This window comes from Scyliorhinus canicula, chromosome 7 (genome assembly GCF_902713615.1).
Source record: "Scyliorhinus canicula chromosome 7, sScyCan1.1, whole genome shotgun sequence".
Taxonomy (NCBI): Eukaryota; Metazoa; Chordata; class Chondrichthyes; order Carcharhiniformes; family Scyliorhinidae; genus Scyliorhinus; species Scyliorhinus canicula.
In genome coordinates, this window is record NC_052152.1 from 76472652 (window position 1) to 76490962 (window position 18311).

Genomic DNA, 18311 nt, shown 5'->3' on the forward strand with positions numbered 1-18311 from the left:
GGTTATATCACTGAACACAACATGGTACCAGGCGAGCAGAACACTAAACCATAACAAAGGAGAAGACGGGGCAAAATAGGCTGAAGCACAAAAAGAGAAGATTCTTCCACTGACCTGGTGAGCTACGGCCATCTCCAACTGAATGCAACAAAAGACTGTGAAATTCGAGATAGAAGGTTTGAAGGCACCCCACCAGCTTCAAGTCTCAGGTAACGTAGAAAATTGGCATGTGTTCAAACAGCAATTTAGACTCCATGGTCCATCCCTTGGCCTACAGGCACAGCTGCTCATGGTAGCAGGTCCTCAAGCAATAAAAATATACAATACCTCCACCTTGGACAGCGAAGACGAAAGCAAGAGCTGCAATGAGGTGATAACGTACTTTGATTGGCATTGCTCTTGTAAGAAACACAAAACATTTGAACATTTCATATTTTGTAAGCGTACCCAAAAAGCAGGTGAATCTTTTGATAGCTTTGTAACCGGTTTGCGGTTGAAGGCGCAGACGTGCAATTTTAGTATGGGCAGCCCGGTGGCACAGTGGTTAGCACTAATGCCTCACGATGCTGAGGTCCCAGGTTCGATCCTGGCTCTGGGTCACTGTCCGTGCAGAGTTTGCACATTCTCCCCGTGTTTGCGTGGGTTTCGCCCCAACAACCTAAAGATGTACAGGGTAGGTGGATTGGCTACGCTAAATTGTCCATTAATTGGAAAAAATGAATTGGATACTTTAAATTTATTTTTTTTACTGCAATTTTAGTACTCTTAAGTCATCGATGATCCGCGACCAGATAGTGGACAGGATATTGAATGATACAGAACCTGAGAGGTTATTATGGGAAGAAGACCTGAAATTAGAAAATGCTATCCAGATCTGCCATGCAAGTGAACTGGCTGCACAGCACATCAGTATGCTCAATCTGAAAACCTTTGGCGCAAATCTGGAAGAAGATGGCCGCGCCATCAGCACTCTGATGCAGTTCAATAAAAAAACGTGGCCTCAGTGCGGGCAGCCATTTTAAGCAGCCAACCGGGTCATTCATCTTATGCCAGCGATGCGGCAATTGTCATGGGCCACGGCAAGATACAGCACTTAGGAAATTATTTTACAAGTGCAACCATGCAAATCATTTTGCGAAGTAATGTTTCTTGCGTCCTGCAGTGGGCCAAACAGAGTCAGTCAATGCAGTTGATGAGATATCACTTGAAGAATAGTTTTCCATTGATCTGATTACAACAAGGACATGATGAGTCCGATTATGAAAAATGAAGACGTCTTACTGACCAGTTGTGGCAATTGTCCTGGTGATGTTGATACCATCAAAGACAGATGGACAGTTCCAGTGATGCTGAACGGCACATTGATAAAATGCAAGCTCGAATCGGGAGCAACGGCCAACCTCCTCAGTCTGTCCAATTGACATGGGCTGCAGGTTGAACCGAAAGTCATCAATCAAACAAGACTGTTGAAAGTCTACAATGGGAAGGAGATTGCAACGCTGGGTATGTGAAATCAAATCATGGGTACAACGAAAGTCACACCGTACCATTTTCCATTGTGGACATGGAACACGAGTTCATCATAGAAGCAGATGCGTGTGAAGCCCTGAACCTAGTTGAGCAGCTGTACATTCCAGGCAGTGCTGCAACAGAGCATCATTGCGACTGCCAACGAGATATAATGGCGCAGTTACCTGATGAGATACAAGCGAAAGTTAAAGTGGAGGAAGCCAAACCAGGTGAAGAGATGGAAGGGCCAAAAGGAATTCCAGAATTTTGGTTAACAGCCTTGAAGAATGTGAATTTGCTCAGTGGCATGATACAGTTGCAAGATGAGCCTATCTTAAAGTATCCACAAGATGTGAACGTTAAATGTTCAGAGCTTGAACAGCCAATGAGCTTCACTCTGGAGTTTAAGTTTAAGTCAAGTGAGTATTTCACAAATGAGGTAGTCATGAAAGTAAAACAGATGACGTTGCATCCTGACGAATTCGACTTTCTATTCTTTGCGAAACAGAAATCACGTGATGCACAGGGTGCCAGATCGACTGGATGAAAGGAAAAAATCTCACACTGAAAACCGTTAAAATGAAGCAGAAGCATAGGGTCGGGGTACTCGTAAAACAGTTACAAAAACTATACTGAATGACTTCTTCTTCAATTTCTTCAGTCCTCCTGAAGTTCCAGAGCATGGAGTGTTAGATGAAAGTTCTGCAGCAAGACTTCCTGCTGACTTTGAAATTGGTCGCCTCTTGCGTGAACACATAATTTTATGTGCAATGTTGTACTTTACAGGAGAAGCCATTGCAGATGATAATGACTCTGATGATGAGTACTCTGATGATAATTACGATGACCATGAGTGCCATGAAGAAAGTGGAGACTCAGATGGTGAACTAGATGAGGATGACGATGAAATGCTTTTCAGATGGTTTGGCGCGAGTGACGAGGTGATCACAAGGGATGCCCAGTCTGTGCAGCACATCGATCAGTGTGAAAGCTCCAAGATTGCATATGCAGAGGCTGAAAGTGAGATTGCAGTACCGACACATCAGATGACAGCAACTCAACTGTGAAGACTGATAACTGAAGAAATAATCCCCATTCTGGAGAAAGTGGCTCCAGGAGCATACGGTGAATCATCTTATGCCCGAGAAATGATTCCTGCAGTGGACTCCCCAATACTCAAGGCCACTCCACCAAACGATGTGCTAGAAGAGCCGATGGGTATATCTGCGTGCAGTTCTACAATGACAGACATATATCATCCTATCAAATGAGGATGAGCCACTAATCAGCTCTTCAGCAAACAACGACCCATTTATTGTCATCTCAAGTGAGGATGAACCACCAATTGGGTCAAACACAAAATGAAGGAGCAGCACCTAACATTGGGGACATTGATCCAGCCCAGACACCAGAGTGTGAGGCTTTGCAAACTGCTCCTGAAGTTACGCACTTGACTGCGACCGCACAATCATCCAAAAGTATGCCAACACTGGATATTTCACCAGGTGATCGGTGTGCAACTCAACATATAGACACAACCATGGATCAACCTAAACTCATCATTCCAGCTAAGGCTCCGAAAGCAGCTATGGTGGAGGAAGTGTCAGGGTCAGCCTGTGCAACAGACGATCCACAAGCAACTTGTCCCATGGCACAGTCCAGCGGCATGACGGGTGCCACCAATGCAAAAAAGAAAAGGAGGCTCAGTCAGAGAATTCCTTCCATGAAAAGGAAGAGGAAGAGAAGGAGAGTGGAAGATATCTTGGGTCGCACCCACAGTACTAAAGAAGAAGATATCGGCAATGTGGCCGACAGGCCAGAAAGCACATGACGAAGCAGCATGGAGTATCGTGGAAGAAAATATAAAAAGCTGCTCACACAAGGAAGACCAAAAAGAAAACTGGTCTTCCAGATGTATTACGTCAAAAGGCCAAACATGCTGATACTACAAAAAAGACCTGCCAGAATATCGGCCTTCTGGAAGTGAAAGTGACATTGAGCAGCTGATAAAAGTTTAGAAGACCAATGGGGCGATGTCGTTGTGAATGTCCAATAAGCTGCACGCCAGGGATACGTTCACAAGGCATATCATGTTGTATGAAGCACAGGTGCACCTATATGACAAGTGTAAAATGATAAGGCAGATCATGTTTTGTAAGACACAGTTATATTTGAATATAAATATTTACAGCTTCAGAGACAGGGGATGTGGTGATATGCCTGTGCACAGTTCTGTATATAGTTAGCAATGCGACCTCCAACCAGCTGGTGGTGATAGAGATCCATCACGTGTGTCAATACACCCACCAATTGGCAGTAAGTCATTCAAGAAGATAGTCGCACTTAGAGTAGCTCCAGCAGAATTCACTGAATCCATTTAGGAGTCATCGTCTGTATTATAGTTCAATCGTTATCTTTTCCACGTGTTTGTTAATAAATTACCTTTATAGTTAAACAACAATATGTTCTGTGTACATTATTACAACAGTTATATCATAGAACACGACAGTGGCTTATTTTTGATAAGATATACTTTGATACAGTTAAGTAGGTTGAGAGATCCTTATTTCATGTAAAGTTTGTCTCTTTATTAAACGGATAGGCTTCCTCAAACTCTCTAAAATACACTGCAGATGCTTATAAAGGAGCAAAGGTGGGTATTAATGTGAACTGGTGAACAGTCAGGCTATATTGTAAATATATCTAGTACCGTAAAAAATTCAGGAAACCATTCTTCACACAAGAGCTTGATAAATTAATCTGAAACATTCTTCAGTGACTTTATGATGGAGAATTCTAGGGATAAATTTGTAATTTTTAAAAAAAGTCTGCTTCAGAGAACATTTATAAATTGCTGTCGACAGAACAGATGATGATGAAACACCACAGATAATTTAAAAACTCATTGATTTGACCAAAGGAGGCCGCTTAGCTTCATATTTAATTGAAGAAGTGTAAGACCTCAAGGTTTTCCCTCTGCTTCAATTCTTTCTCATTTTACCTCAATGAAAAGCGTGTAAGCTTCACAGACTCTGAATATTTGTGCACCTGCAGTAACAGAAAGGTGAACCTCAAGGGCAAGTCATGTGCTGAGCAGGACAGCACACATCGAACAAACAGTTTTCCATCTTACGCTTGGTGCCGATTGTACTTTGACCTACTTCGAAATATAATGTGTCGGCAATGAATTCAAAGTAAAATAACAGAAGCATGACTGCTGAGACCATAATGAAATTAACATCAAGTATCAAAAAATAATTTACTTCTGGCACAGGTTAATTAATATTTGCTATCCCCCATGTCATCTTGAAATGTTTTACAATGGATTAAATTGAGAGTATGAAATCGGAAATGACTTGCTTTCCAAGGCTGTCTCCAGTGTTTGGTTTGAATAGTCTGCACTAATTGGCCACAAAATTCAGCAGTGTGTTGCCCAGTTTAGTGTTGCTGTTTTTCCTCCAAATTGCCATCCGTGATGCACACGCACATTTATGATGCAAACCATGAGGAACACCATTTTGGTGTGGGCAGTAGCAGCTACAGAGTTAAAAAAGGTGTGAAGGAAGAATGCAAAGCAGACAGATCATGACATCAATTAGCATGTAAAACTGATTTGGTGGCAATGCAATTGAGCCTTTCCATGCTTCAGCTACCACAGTGGTTAGCACTGTTGCTTCACAGCACCAGGGTCCCAGGTTCGATGCCTGCTTGGGTCACGGTCTGTGCGGAATCTGCGGAATCTCCCCGTGTCTGCGTGGGTTTCCTCTGGGTGCTCTGGTTTCCTCCCACTAGCCCCAAAAGACAAGCTGTTAGGTGATTTGGACATTCAGAATTCTCCCTCTTTGTACTCGAACAGGAGCTGGAATCTGGCGACTAGGGGGTTTTCACAGTAACTTCATTGCAATGTCAATGTAAGCCGACTTGTGACAATAATAAAGATTATTATTAACCTTGCACAGCTCTTCAGCAGTAGAAATGGCACCACCCCAGCACTATTTAATTGTATTATGAACTTGTCCAGTTTATAAAATAATAATCCTTTACAGAGATCTGGGCATTGTTTGCAAGGCCAACATTAGTTTTCCATCTCTAAGTACCCTTAAGAAGGTAGTGGTGAACCACCTTCCTCTGCACTCAATCTGGTGGAGGTACACCCACAATGCTGTTAGGAAGTGAGTTCCAGGATATTGACCCAGCAACACTGAAAGAACAGCGATATAGTTCCAAGTGTGACTTGGAGGGAAACTTGCAGGTGGTGGTGTGTGACCTGGAAGGGAACTTGCAGGTGGTGGTGTATGACCTGGAAGGGAACTTGCAGGTGGTGGTGTATGACCTGGAAGGGAACTTGCAGGTGGTGGTGTATGACCTGGAAGGGAACTTGCAGGTGGTGGTGTTCCCATGCATCCTTCTCGATGGTGGATGGAGTTGCTTTATCCTCAATGGATTTGAACCTTTTGAGTGTTGTTGGAGCTGTAGTCATCTAATGGAAAGTATCGCATCATACTCCTGACTTATGTCTTATAGCTGGTGGACAGACGTTGGGAGTCAGGAGGCGAGTTACCCACCTCAGAATTCCCAGTTTTTGGCCTGCTCTTGTAGACATAGTATTGAGATAGTTATTTCAGTTCAATTTATGGTCAATGATAACCCCTCAAGTTGTTGATAGTAGGGATTCAGTAATCGTAATGCCATTGAAGATCAAAAGGAGATTGAATTCTCTCTTGTCAGAGATGGCCATTGTCAAGTTCTTGAGAAGAAACAATCGGATTCAGTAAGAAGCAGAACTGCTGCAAGTTCTGTTAAAATATGGATTCCTTTGTTCGCCTTTGAGGCTCTGTTTGCTGGTAAGGTAACCTTAAATGGACAGAATGCACAGTGCAGTTTTCAGTGCAATACATCCTTCCCTTTCTTAGTAAGTAAAAGGCAGAGTATGTTTCATTGGTTTGTTTCCAAACGTATAAACAATAAACTTAAACATAGGAAGTAATTTAATAGAGTAATGGAGTCAAAGAATTTACTGTGCCGAAGGAGGCCATTTGGCCCATCGAGTCTGCACCGGCCCTTGGAAAGAGCACCCTACTTAGGCCCACACCTCCACCCTATCCCCATAACTCAGTAATCCCACCTAACCTTTTTGGACACAAAGGGCAATTTATCATGACCAATCCACCTAACCTACATATCTTTGGATTGTGGGAGGAAACTGGAGCACCGGACGAAACCCACGCAGACATGGGGAGAACACGCAGACTCCGCACAGACAGTGACCCAAGCTGGGAATCAAACCTGTGAAGCAACTGTGCTAATCACTGTGCTACCATGCTGTGAAGTTGCCTTTAAGCAAGAGCACCGAGGCCATTAGAATGCAGGAGAGGTCAAAGACGAGAATCGTGTCACGCGCTTATCTGTTTTCAATCTAACCAGCCCGCTTCCGTTGGTGAAATTATGATCCCACCGTGGCATGGCGAGAAACCAATAATCACCACTTAAGGCCAATTTCCATACAATTAATGGGAGCGACCCCTATCTAATGGCCTCCCGTGATCGAACGGCCTCCCCAGTAAGTGGTTGTATGGACGATGATTAGGACACCTTTTTAAAAACATGAAACTGGTGAAAGGACTGCTGGAGGCCGCCATCTGGAGAGTGGGGGTTGCGGAGCAGAGGTGAGGTGGCCGCCCAAGGCCTGGGCTAGACTTGGGGTGGGGGTGGTGGGATGGGTGCCTCAGCATCCATGGGTCCACCATACCAATACTTGGACTGTGTGGTCCTGTTCCGGAGGCAGCCCAGCCCTTTGCCCACCTGCCCCACCAACCACCCAGAACTCTCACTGATCTCTGGGTGCATGGATGAAGGCTATTGCTAATTGGAAATTGGCAATCTTAGTTAAGTGAGCACTTCACACATCCCAAGTGGAACCTGTGGGTAGGCGTGCCATGTAGCGTGTGGGAGTTATTGCCTAGCATTCCAATCAGATCGTGATGCCTGGACACTGTGTCTGAGAACCGAGGACGCAGTGGCCAACATCTGAACACTCAAGGCTGCGTCCCGGCACCGGGGACATCTCCACAACCAGAGGGTGGTTGTATGCACTGGTGAGGGGTGAGGTAACATTATATGCATGTGTCTGGGATGTCTTGTTATGCTCTAGGTGTAGCATAAGCGGCTTCCTTGTGATGCACTTGACAAAGGAAGGTTCAGACGTGGAGATAACTTCAACACGTTTATTAAACTATTTACACTTCTATTACTCGGGTTCGACACTACTGTTAATCCTTCTATAGCTACCCAGACTGACTAACCAGTCTGCTACAATCCATGTGGTGGAAGTGATATTGAATCAACCCTGTGTCTGTACTCACTGACTGTCTCCACTGGAAAGAGGAAGATCATGTGTGTTGTGTCCTTTATATATAGGTTGGTGTAATGCACTCCTATGGTCGTGTCACCTCTGTGTGTATTGTGAGTGCCCATTGGTCGTGTCCTATCTAACTGTTCTATTGGTTGAGTGTCTGTGTGTCATGTCTCTGGTGCTCCCTCTAGTGTCTAGCTAGTCTACATGTATTTACATTAACCCCTTGTGTATTTACAGTGATGCATATCACCACATGGGATACAGGGTCTGAGATGCAGTGACCACTGGCTACCGCTGCAGACGAGAATGTGTGGGAAGGGCGTGATGGAAGGGGAGCGGAGGACAGATAAGAGCATGGAGGGTCCCGGGGTGGAAGACACAGCTGGTTGTTCGTCTCACACCAATCCCTTAAAGATGGGTTTCCTCCGGGTGCTCCGGTTTCCTCCCACTAGTCCCAAAAGAATTGCTGTTAGGTAATGTGGGCATTCTAAACTCTCCCTCTGCGTACCCGAACAGGCGCCAGAATGTGGCGACTCGGGGCTTTTCACAGTAACTTCATTGCAAAGTTAGCCTACTTGTGACAATAAAGACTATTATAAAAAGAGGGGGAGACCCTCGATGGCCCAAGGTGTAGACGTGTTGCTGGTCTTTCAAACAGATGACAGACTGCGTGTGCTGCAGGAGACTCTGCCTCAACAAGGAGACAGTGTGGCACCTGTGCCCTATCCTTGTGGACTTGGCACCATGTGGAGGAGGAGAATACCTGTTCCCAGTATCCGTCAACGTTACCGCAGCCTCAGGATCATTCCAGTGCTTGAGTGGGGATTGTGTGGCACCTCACAAGCTACAGCCCACAAGTACATCCATGAAGTCATGGATTCCCAGTTTTCCCGGGCAGCAAACTTTGACATGGACCAAGCCCAATAAGATGCCCGGGCAGCAGGATTCTTCGACATCGACGGGATGCCCCAGGTCCAGGGGGTAATAGATGGCACGCATGTCGCCTTGCATGCACTGGGCCACCTGAGAGTGCCCAACATCAACAGGAAGGGGATCCACTCCATGAACATCCAGCTCGTATGCGGCCACCAAATGAAGATCATGCTCGTGTGTGCATCCTTCCCAGGGAGTGTGCATGACAGCTACATCCTGGGGCAGTCGGGCATGCCTGGCCTCTTTGAAAACAACCCCAGGATGGCAGGTTGGCTCTTGGAGCGATAAGGGGTACCGACTGAGGACCTAGCTAATGACACTAGTATGGAGGCCGGTGACCGATGTGGAGACCCGATACAACGAGGCTCATACAGCCTCCTGGACTATCATTGAGAGGTGCATTGAACTCCTGAAAATGTAGTTCCGATGCCTCGACTGCTCTGGTGGTACATTGCAGTACACCCTCCGCCTGAGGTTCACCCACTTTGCCGTGGTCTGCTGTGACCTCCACAACTTGGCACAGTAGCAAGGTGACGTGCTAGAGGGGGAGGAACATGAGGCCACCTCTGGGGAGGAAGATGAGGAATCGCAGGATCAGGAGCGGCTGGAGGATGAGCCCGGGGAGGACCCGCAGGACCTGCCGGAAATTGAAGAACGGGTGGCAGTGGTGAGGGTCTGGCAAGCTCAAAAGGCCAGGGAGGCCCTCTTCCTTGCCCGTTTCACATAGGACGTGTCTTCGTCTCTCATTCCCCCTCCAGATTGACATCCAGCGCCCTCTCCTCCCGGTCAGTGTCCATAGGACCGTGGGGTTCACCTCGGGATGGAAGGGCAGCTGGATTAAGCCATGGCTGCGCCTGCATGATCTGGCTCTGCTAGCCCTGGCGACTCACCAATGTCTGCAGTACAGTATCAATACCCTCAGTGATGCTCCTCAGTCACTGACCATGCCCACCTTAAACTGGGACCTGTCCTCCAGCGACTGCAACATGCTCTGCACTGCCTTGGCAATGCCCTCCTTGAACTGGGACATGCTCCATAGTGCCTCATGAAGGTACACCTGATGCTGGGTGATATCCCCAGAAACTGGGATCCGCTGTCAAGGTGCTCAGCCATGGCTGTCACCGACTGAGCCACACCTTGGACACCTCCACTAATGCTGCCGATGTCGTGCACCAGGCTCTCCATGGCGGTCGCCACCTAGCAGTGTTGGCCTCACTGCCATGTATTGCCGGCACCATCTCCTGCACCCATAGCCTCTGGGGCTCCTCCAATCGGCTATGGACCTGCTGGAGGGTCGCTGACACCCCCTCTGAATCTCACAGCCGCACCCTATTGTCTACATCAGTTCCAGGTAAACCTGCTGCAGAGCCTGGAATCCTAAGATCCAGCAGGCCTTGAACTGCCGTCTCACCTTGGGGTTCCTGCCTCCACCTGCTGTGCATCAGCAACTGCGTGGTGTTCACCAGAAAGTGCCGCAGAAGCCTGTTCACTACTGTCACCCACCAAGATATGTGTCTCTGCGCTGGTGGAGGGTGGGGATGACAGCTGTGCCATGACTATTCTGGTGGCATCCACGGAGCTCTCCTCCAAGGTGTTCTCTTAGGAGGCCAGTGGGGGACAATTCCGAATGGGCAGGTGCCGTCGGCTGCAGGTCCTGTAGGTGAATGGACACATGGGCCAGGATTCTCCCCTACCCGGCGGGGCGGGGGGTCCCGGTAGGATGGAGTGGCGTGAACCACTCCGGTGTCGTGCCTCCCCAAAGATGTGGAATTCTCCGCACCTTTAGGGGCTAGGCCCACGCAGGAGAGGTTCCCGCTCCGCCAGCCGGGGCAAACAGCCTTTGGCGCCCCACCATCCGGGGCCGGAAGGCTTTCGCCGGCCGGCAGAAGTCCGCGCATGCGCTGGAGCGTCAGCGGCTGCTGACATCATACCGGTGCATGCGCAGGGGAGGGGGTCTCTTCTGCCCCCGCCATGGTGAAGGCCATGGCGGGGGCGGAAGAAAAAGAGTGCCCCCACGGCACAGGCCCGCCCGCCGATCGGTGGGCCCCGATCGCGGGCCAGCCCACCGTGGGGGCACCCCCCGGGGTCAGATCGCTCCGTGCCCCCCCCCCTCCCCCAGGACCCCGGAGCCAATCCCGCCGGTACCAGAGGTGGTTTAAACCACGCTGGCGGGAAAGGCCTGTCAGCAGCGGGACTTCCACCCATCGCAGGCCGGAGAATCACCGCGGGAGGGCCTGCCGACCGGCACAATTCCCGCCCCCGCTGAATCTCGGGGTGGGGGGGGGCAGTGAATTCGGGACACAGCAGGGATGGGATTGACGTTGGCCCCGGGCGATTCTCTGAAACCCCGGGAGGGGTCGGAGAATTCCGCCCATGGTCAGTGGGAGGGATGGGTCAGACTGCATTACATTAGTAACTCACATTTGATAAGTCACCTGGGTGGAGGCCAGTGGATCCGCACCTCTACAACACGCTCAGACCTCTACAGTGGTCACTGCTTGCTCCTTGGCCTCCCCCACTGTTTTGTTCCTTGTATTGTTCTCCAAGATAGCCAAAGTCTTGATGTTGACAAAGAACATAAAGCTATATGTTTAAATCAAAACTAGTTTATTTTACATCATTTAAATTGGTTTACACACTCTATTGAGTAACAGTTAACAAAATAATTGTATTGAATCTATGATACAGTAATGACTTATCTCTCTAATATATGACCTACACTCTAATTCAACTTCACACTTTCCTTCTACATCAACCTTTCCAAGAGGGCGGCACGTGGCACAGTGGTTAGCACTGGGACTACGGCACTGATGACCTGGGTTTGAATCCCAGCCCTGGATCACTGTCTATGTGGAGTTTGCACATTCTTCCCGTGTCTGCGTGGGTTTCACCGTCACAACCCAAAGATGTGCAGGTTAGGTGGATTGGCCTCGCTAAATTGCCCCAAGTTCAATGACGCCAAATTCAACCAAAAAGGAATAGATGTCCACCACAGAGAATGTCTTATTGAATTGTATTCATGTTTAGAAATAATAGATCAATGGATCTGTTGCATAAATGTTAACTGTTGTTGCACTAATGAAGTAAAAAATGAAATGAAATGAAAATCGCTTATTGTCATGAGTAGACTTCAATGAAGTTACTGTGAAAAGCCCCTAGTCGCCACATTCCAGCGCCTGTTTGGGAAGGCTGTTACGGGAATCGAACCGTGCTGCTGGCCTGCCTTTGTCTGCTTTCAAAGCCAGCGATTTAGCCCAGTGTGCTAAAAGGGAGGAATGTTATGTATCTGGAAATACATTTGTGCTGAATGTGATGGATTAGTGATGTGTAGTGCCATCACCAGAGTGTTTGCAGCGGCTTTAGAGCAGATCACCATCTTGATTCTGTTGAGCAACATCCTTTTTTAAAAATTATGTTTTTTTATTACTTACAGAGTTACAAAGCCAGAACTCAGAGTGTGGACAGGGGCAAACCCTTAATCAAGCTCCTTGCCTGCTTCAAAATCAATTCAAATTGAATCCAATTCATGGTCCCCACAAGAGAGAATTACTAGAACCAGGCATTACTCCTGACCTCACGATCATCTTAGCCAAAAGACCAAAAAGCGATGAGCAACACCCTTAATAACTTCTCAATGTGTTTTCCAAGAATCCAGAGTGTAGACACCTCCATACCGGCAACAAAGAAATATAATAGCTTGCAAATCGTGTTTTAAGTGCTTGTTTCATGTTTCGTGTGATGATTTGTGAACCGCATTGAGCAGTGATCATTGATGCTTTTGCGTTGGCCGTAACAAATGGTTGGATTTCATAAGGAGTTATTTGCTTTCCAACACGAATAGTACATTTCAAAATCACTTTATCCTCTGGCATTAACAGTGTAGCTCTGAATGTAATGTTTTGCTCTGCATTTACTTCCATTTAATCCTTCTGTTCTCAATCACATTTGCACTGCTGATTATTAGCTCCATGGGATATCTCAGGAAGACTTGTAGACATAGGATGTGCAAAGATGAGTGTATTTGGAGGATTTCCAAGTGAGGACATGCTCTGTAATTGCAAAGCAAGCAAAGCAACTCTTGCTTTCACAACTTACTCTCAGCTGCAACTGTACATATCACTTTTTCAAGATATTTCATAGAATTTTCATAGAATTTACAGTGCAGAAGGAGGCCATTCGGCGCATCGAGTCTGCACCGGCTCCTGGAAAGAGCACCCCACCCAAGGTTAACACCTCCACCCTATCCTCATAACTCAGTAACCCCACCCAACACTAAGGGCAACTTTGGACACTAAGGGCAATTTATCATGTCCAATCCACCTAACTTGCACATCTTTGGACTGTGGGAGGAAACCGGAGCACCCGGAGGAAACCCACGCACACACGGGGAGGAAGTGCAGACTCCGCACAGACAGTGACCCAAGCCGGTATCGAACCCTGGACCTTGGAGCTGTGAAGCGATTGTGCTATCCACAATGCTACCGTGCTGCCCATATGTATGTGATGAGACCATCAATTCATGCGACACGTGGTTAGAAGTGAACAGTGGTATTAATCGTTTTACAACAGAGCCTGCCTATGACAAGATGAACTCCAGATGAACTGGCAGGCAGGCTCTCAGCATCAACCTTTATACTTCCGGTTAGGGGGGAGGAGCCGTGGGTGGAGCCAACGATGGAGCCCAGTACAAACTCTCGTACACTCCCAGTGCATCTGCCCCTAGTGGCAGAGCAGCGCAACTGCTCGTGTGCCGAGCTTACCGAGACATAGTACAACATGTGTAATACAGTGTGAAGTACGCTACTGTGATTCACCACATTCACCCCCTGTAATAAAATCAAGTCCGGCGGGGGTGGTGGCTTACAGATTGAGTCTGTCCGGTGGCCGAGTTGTCCGCTGTGATCGGCAGAGCACCGGGGTTGCAGCCCCTTCTGGTGGCTGGATGAGCACCGTCGGTTGAGGTACAATGGCGGACTCCGGGGGCGATTCCGCCCGAGCTTCGTACCCGTCTGGTTCGACTGAGGACTGGGGGCGCTGGGGGCGCTGGGAGCGAGCTGGCGCGGGTGCGCGAAAAAAATGTAGCGAACTGGTAGGTGCAGGGGCGTGGGGGCGAGTTGGGTGGGATGTAGTGTGAGGGGTACCTCGGCGGTGGTAGTGGGGGGGGGGTTGGATCCTGCAGGTGCTAGGTGATGTACCATCAATTGGACGCGAGACATGATGAAGCCCGGTGGTCAACTACAGAGAAAGGCCGACCGCCGGGAACTCTGGGTACTTATACCCCGCCTCGGAGGCGGGGTCTACCTGCCTCTTGACCAATTGGTGAGCAGTCACATGACTAGTCCCAGCCAATCAGACGAGAGGCACATGACCAGCCAGAGCCAATGGGAAACCAATGCTCTGCACCAATGGCAGTGCTCCCATTCATACCACCACGTTAGGTCCCGGAGGGATACAGTGTCCTGACGGCCGTCAGGGAACTCTACGAAGGCGTACTGGGGGTCTGAATGCAGTAGGAGCACTTTCTCTATGAGTGGGTCAGTTTTGTGCACCCTGACGTGTATCCGGAGGAGTACTGGGCCCGGTGTCTTCAACCATGCCGGGAGCGAAACCCCCGTGGTGTGCCCCTGGAAAAAATAAAGAGCCGCTCGTGAGGGGTCTGGTTGGTAGCGGTACATAAGAGGGACCTAATAGCGTGGAGTGCGTCGGGGAGGACTTCTTGCCAATGGGAGATCGGGAGATTCCTGGACCGGAGGGTCAGTAGGACGGTCTTCCAGACCGTCACATTCTCCCTCTCCACCTGCCCGTTCCCCCTTGGGTTATAGCTGGTAGTCCTGCTCGAGGCGATGCCCTTGCCGAGCAGGTACTGACGCAGCTCGTCGCTCATAAAGGACGAACCCCGGTCGCTGTGCACATAGCTGGGGAAACCAAACAGGGTGAAGATACTATGCAGGGCCCTAATGACTGTGTGGGCGGTCATATCGGGTCACAGGATAGCAAAGGGAAAGCGGGAGAACTCGTCTATGACATTCAGGAAGTACACATTCCTGTTAGTCAAGGGGAATGGCCCTTTGAAATCGATAGCAAGGCGTTCAAAGGGCCCAGAAGCCTTGACCAGGTGGGCCCTGTCTGGTCTATAGAATTGTGGTTTGCACTCCACGCGATCGGGCAATCCCTGGTGATGGCTTTTACCTCCTCGGTGGAGAAAGGCAGATTTTGGGCATTTTTAATGTAGTGGGCGAGCCGGGTGACCCCCGGGTGGCAGAGGTCATTGTGGATGACTTTTAAGTGGTCGCTCTGTGCGCTGGCACACGTCCCGCGCGACAGGGCATCTGGGGGCTCGTTGAGCTTCCCCGGTCGATACATAATATCGTATTTGTAGGTGGAGAGTTCGATCCTCCACCTCTGAATTTTGTCATTTTTAATTTGGCCCCTTTGCGAGTTGTCAAACATGAAGGCAACCGATCTTTGGTCGGTGATGAGGGTGAACCTCCTACCTGCGAGGTAGTGCCTCCAGTGACGGATAGCCTCCACAATGGCTTGTGCTTCTTTCTCGACTGAAGAGTGTTGGAGTTCTGAAGCGGAGAGGGTACGGGAGAAAAATGTGACTGGTCTCCCTGCCTGATTTAGTGTGGCTGCTAGAGCTACCTCTGAGGCGTCGCTCTCTGCCTGAAATGGGGTGGATTCATCCACCGTCCGCATGGCCGCTTTGGCGATGTCCTCCTTGATGCAGTTGAAGGCCTGGCGAGCCTCAGACGACAGGGGAAAAAGTGTGGCCTTAAAGAGTGGGTGGGCTTTGTCCGCATATTGAGGGACCCACCGGGCATAATACGAAAAGAATCCCAAGCACCGTTTGAGGGCCTTGGGACAATGAGGGAGAGGGAGTTCTAAGAGGGGGAGGGACCCAGGACTCCGTTTTCCACGACATAGCCGAGGATGGCTAGTCTGGTTGTGTGGAAAACGGATTTCTCCTTGTTGTATGTGAGGTTAAGATTCTGGGCCGTCTGGAGAAATCGGCTGAGGTTGGCATTGTGGTCCTGCTGGTCATTGCCGCAGATGGTGACGTTATCCAAGTTCGGGAACGTGGCCCACAGCCCGTACTGGTCCACCATTCAGTCCATTGCTCATTGGAACACCAAAACCCCATTCGTGACGCCAAAGGGGACCTGGAGGAAGTGGAAGAGGCGGCCATCGGCCTCAAACGCCGTGAAGTGGCGGTCCTCCGGGCAGATTGGGAGTTGGTGGTATGCAGACTTCAGATCCACCGTGGAAAAAATCCGATACTGGGCGATCTGATTCACCATGTCTGCAATCCTGGGGAGGGGGTACGCGTCGAGGAGCGTAAACCGATTAATAGTCTGACTATAGTCTATGACCATGCGGAATTTTTCCCCGGTCTTGACGACCACCACCTGAGCTCTCCAGGGACTGTTACTGGCCTCTATGATCCCCTCACGTAAGAGCCTCCGGACCTCGGGTTGAATGAACACCCTATCCTGCAGGCTGTACCGCCTGCTGCGAGTGGCTATGGGTTTACAGTCCGGAGTGAGGTTGGCAAAGAGAGGAGGGGGGGAGATTCGCAGCGTGGCTAGGCTGCAGATAGTGAGTGGGGGTAGGGGTCCGCCGAAGCTGAGAGTGAGACTCTTGAGATCGCATTGAAAGTCGAGTCCCAATAAGAGTGGGGCGCAGAGTTCGGGCAGGACGTATAGTTGGAAATTAGAGTAGCTAGCCCCTTGGATTGTTAGAGTTGCGGCGGTGCGCCCTTGGATATGGACAGAGTGGGAACCCGAAGCGAGGGAGATAGTTTGCCATGCGGGGAAAACGGGGAGCGAACAGTGTCTTACCAGATCTGGGTGTACAAAGCTCTCAGTGCTCCCGGAGTCGAAAAGGCACGGTGTACTGTACCAGTTGATTTTGACCGTCGTCATCGAGTTGTGAAGATGCTTTGGGCGTGATTGGTCCAGTGTGACTGCATTGAGTTGCGGGTAGTCGGCGGCTCGGTCAGCTGCGCTGGGATGGCCCCGCGATGAGTGCACGCTGAGGTCGCAGTCTTCAATCGTGTTTTCTGAGTGTGGAGAGGATGGGGCCCAAGATGGCCGCCCCCGTGGATCGCACGTGGCGGGCGGCGAGGAAGATGGTGTCCAAGATGGCGGCCCCCATGAGTCGCCCGTGGTGGACCGCATGGTGGGGGTCTGCCAAGATGGCGGCCCCCATGGATCGCACGTGGCGGGTGGGGGCAGAGTCGGGGCATAGGCCGCTGCGTTCCGGGGCCTGCGGACCTGCGACTGCGGAGGGCGATTACTTTGTGCCGCTGGAGGTTTAGGGGCTGGTGCCTTCCTTGCCAGGCACACTCTGGCGTAGTGGCCTTTTTGCCCGCAGCTGCTGCAGGTCGCCTTGCGGGCCGGGAAGTGCTGCCGCGGGTGCTGGGGCTGGCCACAAAAGTGGCAGGCTGGGTGGCTGCGCGGCGCAGGCCTGGGGGAGTCGCTGGTCGGGGGCCCATGACGGGGTCGCGCAGTCGGCAGGAAACGAGGTGGGGCTACGAAATGAGACCTCCATAGTTGTAGCGAGTTCAACAGTACCTTCTAAATTTAGGGCCCCCTTCTCCAGCAGTCACTGGCGCACGTAATTCGATCTAAGGCCTGCAACAAAGACATCGCGGACAGCAAGTTCTCTATGTTCTGCAGCAGTTACAGCCTGATAGTTACAGTCCCGGGATAAGGCTTTTAAGTCTCTGAGGAATTCCTCTAGCGATTCTGTAGAGCGCTGGCGGCGAGTTGTAAAAACGTGGCGCGCGGAGACCTCATTGATAGGCCTCACGTACATTCTATCGAGTAGGGCCAGGGCCTCTGTATATGAGCCGATACAGTTTAGCTGAGTAGATATACGATGGCTCACCCTCCCGTGCAGTAGACTGAATTACTGCTCCTCCGTCGTTTCTGGGGTGCTTGCTTCAGCCAGGTAGGCCTGAAAACATCGGAGCCAATGCGAAAAGATTTATTTCGCTTCTGTATCCTGCGGGTCGAGTTCCAGTCGATTAAGCTTGAGGGCTGATTCCATGGTCATTCCTTACTGTTTCTTAAGACGATTAAATTGATGAGACCATCAATTCACGCGACACGTGGTTAGAAGTGAACAGTGGTTTTAATCGTCTCACAACAGAGCCTTCCTATGACAAGATGAACTCCAGATGAACTGGCAGGCAGGCTCTCAGCATCAACCTTTATACTTCCGATTAGGGGGAGGAGCCATGGGTGGAGCCAAGGATGGAGCCCAGTACAAACTCCTGTACACTCCCAGTGCATCTCCCCCTCGTGGCACAGCAGTGCAACTACTCGTGTGCCGAGCTCACCGAGACATAGTACAACATGTGTAATACAGTGTGAATTATGCTACTGTGATTCACCACAGTATGAATCTCTCAACTTCTCTGTTAGTTCTTAGCCAACAGGATGTGATTTGTCAATGACTGAAGCCCATGTAGTTCTTAAATTTACTGAATTTGCTGTTGAATGGCGGT

General features: G+C 49.6%; 1 pseudogene; it reads left to right on the forward strand.

Annotated features, from left to right (window-relative positions):
• The first annotated feature begins 1564 nt into the window (after positions 1–1564).
• Positions 1565–2576, forward strand: LOC119969098 (annotated as a pseudogene).
• The last annotated feature ends 15735 nt before the right edge of the window (positions 2577–18311 follow it).